Source organism: Atta colombica, unplaced genomic scaffold (assembly GCF_001594045.1).
Source record: "Atta colombica isolate Treedump-2 unplaced genomic scaffold, Acol1.0 scaffold51, whole genome shotgun sequence".
NCBI lineage: Eukaryota > Metazoa > Arthropoda > Insecta > Hymenoptera > Formicidae > Atta > Atta colombica.
This window is the reverse complement of record NW_017259541.1, coordinates 1,620,809-1,625,038: the sequence shown is the minus strand read 5'-3', so window position 1 is coordinate 1,625,038 and position 4,230 is coordinate 1,620,809.

Sequence of the window (4,230 nt, the reverse complement as noted above, 5' to 3'; positions counted from 1 at the left end):
TATATATATATATATATATCGACTTTAGGGTAAAATATTTTAAATAAATAATATTAGATCGATTTTCTACTGTGCTTGAGTCTAAGAGAGAATGTGTGCTCTGTAAGATATTTGTTTTCCTATGATAAAAATATTTTTAGAGACATGAATTTGTTATACTTTTACTTTATCCTGTTATATGTATGCAAAGCTATGCATATATTAACGACATATATCTAAACCAAATATTGATATAATTTCCTCTAAAAAACGTGAAGTTGACGTATTAATGGAGAAACTGCGACAAAAGAGCCATTATACTTCTTTAAATAATCAACGCTGGTTATTTAAAGTTGATTGAAAAGAAAAGAGCATACGTAACGATGGCTTTTTGTCGCACATTTTTTCTGTCAACATATCAACTGCACGTTAGAGGTTGAAAGTTCTATTTGATGTCGTTAATGTGTACATTATACATATACTTATGTATATTTTTATCTCAATTTGTGTACGGCAGCCTTTTTAGTATGCGCTTTAATCTGCACCCGATCATTGGAATTCGCTATTAGGAATGTTATTATCACGACAGAGCTTCGTGAGCCGATCCCAAGGAAAGAAGAAAGACTAAAGAAGGAAAGGGCAGTCTTTTCGGTGAACATGGAAAACCGATTCGTACTGCTCGCTCGCTCGCTCGTTAGTTAGCCCTGTTTGTACAAATCTAACTTGCTTATCTATAAAAAAATATCACCGTCGGTCGCTAGATTATTTCCTGTAAATATCCAATGGCGACCACGATCTTTTTTTATATAGCTCTCGGGTATTGGCTAGAGAAGAGCTGTCTCTGATTATTAAAGGACGTAATAGCGTAATAATCGGTCCGCGACATCGTCATGCGACTTTTAGCGCGCTGGACATTTCTTTTATCGAATTCGGCCTGGTTTCTCTTATCATTGTTTATTTATTACTGTAATTAATGATCATTGTAGTAATGATTACAAATGTCTAGATGTTAAGCGTCGTGAAAATCTAAATTTCGTGTTTTGTTCTTCGTCCTCTTCGCGATTAGTCCAGGGTGTAAGACTATGCATAATATCATAGACATAGATAGGCCGAGCATGACACGCGGCCTGGCTCTCACGTGCGAAAAAAAGAGAATCCAATTCAGATTTCTCTTCTTTCTTTAACAGACAAAGAATCTGTCTCGTATGCGGAATCACTGCAAACTATGCCGATGGCACATGGTATGTTCGGTCTATATACTATGCCTATATATAATATTCTCACTGCCACTTACAAAATCGTTGAGATAAAGTGAGAGATTCACCCTTGATTATATGTATTAAGGACTATATAAGGAGGTTGCCTATCGTTAAACCATTGTTGCAAAAAAATACGTATAAAGGCATATTAGTGCCGTGCGTGGTACTGCTCAAATCATTTGTACATTTTTTTAATGCAAATTAACTTTGAGATCAGAACTAAAAGAAAGAAATTAGTAAGAGTGTCTCTAGAGTGTAGCATTGATCTCTACTGCCAACCATTGCATGTTATTTCCTGTTAAATGAAATGATCAATTATTAAAATTTAAGTGTTGCATGAAATTAAAGCCGCGAGTGAGGGCATAAGGTTTAACAAGACGCGATTATCGATTATTGTCCAAATTATAAGCGTAGAAATTAAAATTAAAGTAGAAGTAAAAAGGTCTAACAAACCGAATTAAAACGGAAATATAACAGAAAAAAAAGACCTACACTTCAAAAAGTTGATGAAACTTAATATACTTTTAAGTTATACAATTTCAACTTAACATTACATTAAATTTAATATATTTATAATTGAAAAGTATACATTTGTACATGTACATGAAATTTAATGTACTTTTAATAAAATTTTATGAAAAGTACATTAAATTTTCATGAAAATATGTACACAAATATACTTTTTAGTTATAAATACATTAAATTTAATGTAATGTCATGAAATTAAGTTCAAATTGTGTAATTTAAAATTTAATGAAATTTAAGAACATTTCTAACAGTGTACCTTTAATTTCATAACCACGAGCTTCATTTACATATAAAGGAAACTCATGGTTACCTATTTAACAGTGTATGTCTATAATCTCGAAATTAAAAGTGAAATTTTCAGAATTTCATTCGATTGTATTTTCTCGCGTGTGACGTCGACTTCTTTCCATGAAATAAACATTATTTTTATTTTTTATAAAAATCATTCCTGCAATAAGGGGTTAACGTGTGTGCGCACTGTGATTTTTTTAGCTAAATTCTCAAGCTCTAGCCAAAAAAAAAAAAATAATAAAAGAAACAGATTGCGCGAAAATTACGCGCCGCTCGCAGGGCGATGATACGCGGAGATAATGTGAGAGGGCGAAATGAGATGTCCGAAAGGGGAGAGAATAGAGACATACCGTAGAAGAGAAAGAGAGCTTCTTGTTCATCAGGTTAATCGTACTTTAAGACAACAAATGTACCTTCACTCACAGTCTCGTCAATTGATCACGGCGTTCATAGCCGATTTAACGTGCCAGAACGCTTACCGTACCGCTACTGTATATTAGCCCGATTCGAGGAACTTGAGAATTAAGAGTGGTACCTTTGTTAAACTAATATTATACAGGAAGAAATTAGCAAAAACGTAATAAAATTGAAGCACTTGACCTGTCAGCTACCATTAGAAAGACGAAAGAAATCACGTCATTGCGTCATTTTGCAATTACCTGTAAGTGATCCATTAATACAAACAGATTTACTTTTAATTCTCAGCTCCTCGACCCCCGTCCCGAACAAACTACGCGCGATAGGGGGGCGGAAGGCAAAAAAAGAAGAAAAAAAAGTAGTTAGCTCGCGCCTCGAAAAAGGATCATCTACAAAAGAAGCGATGTATTTTTTAATATCTAGAAGCGCTAGTTCTCCACTTCTCGCGAATCAGTAGTTTCGAAGAATTACGAAAGGAAGAGAAGGATTGCCGCGTTCTCCTCTTATTTTCTACACAATTGTACTCTAGACAAGTTATAAATGCCTATAACATTCGCTGAATCAATTAATTTATCAACGCCTTCTACCTTTAATCACTCTCTTCTGTAAAGCAATATACATGTTCAGATACTGTGTAGGAAAAATGATCGCATAGCTTTATTTTATGCCTGTTCTTTTTAGCTGAACGTTGAAAAGAAAAAGAGAAAAGATGAATTGTGTATGTAAGATATTCAACTAGAAAAAAATAAATCTCATAAATTCAATAAGTATATACTAGTTCAGCTACAAAATAGCATTCGCAAATCTGTGGGTACTTTTATAAGGATTATATAGCAAGGGAAGATTTGAATCTCTTTCAGGGCAGTTGTTTAACATCTGTTATCAATTCAGAGTGATCTCAGAATATATTGATGTATAAAAAGAAAATAGTAAGAGAAGCAATAACAAGATGTCCAACTAAATTCCTCATTGCGTGACGAATCGATTGATCTTACTTGATGGCAAGTTTCTGACATGAAAGAAAATTCTTAAAAGATTTCCGAAAGATTTCTAACAAAATTCTCGAGAGATTAATTGTGAGTACTAATTTTATTTCGGAGGACTCCTAAGAAATTAAATATGGGTTGTATTTTCATCTAACAAAAAAACCTGATTTTCGACGACAGAGAGGAACTCTTCAATGTATTTAAATCGATCTCACCTGCGGTATCCAGAAGCTTTATAAATGATTCTTTATTCTATGTAGGTATGAAACACATAGTTATTCCAATTCGTCCTGATGTGCGTCAAGAAATTACAAGAAAAAAGTTACAAAAATTCTATCGATTTTGGGATACCAGAATATACCTTGGTGAAAACCTCTCTCAGAATTTTTTATCATCAAGATACTCTTTTATGATCTATGCAGATGCTCTTGCAATCAGTCGCTAAATATATCAATTTGCACATGGCTTATAAACACTTGGAAGGTCCCCGGTACGTTCGAACGAATGTTAAGGCATTTATGACATAATTAGCGTACAGCAATGACGATCATACGCTTCAAGACGAAATGTAGAGAAGAAAAATAAAAATACACGAGCCGTTGAGACAAGATCCGCGACAGAATATCTTCTTCAGGGGGATGTGAACAGCTTTGTTTCTCGTACATTTTAAATCGTACACAAAAGCACGCTATATGATCTCAACTTTGCACGATGCCGGTGGAAAGAAGTGATCGATATATACGTGTATTATTTTTCTGCCGGTAGCCGCA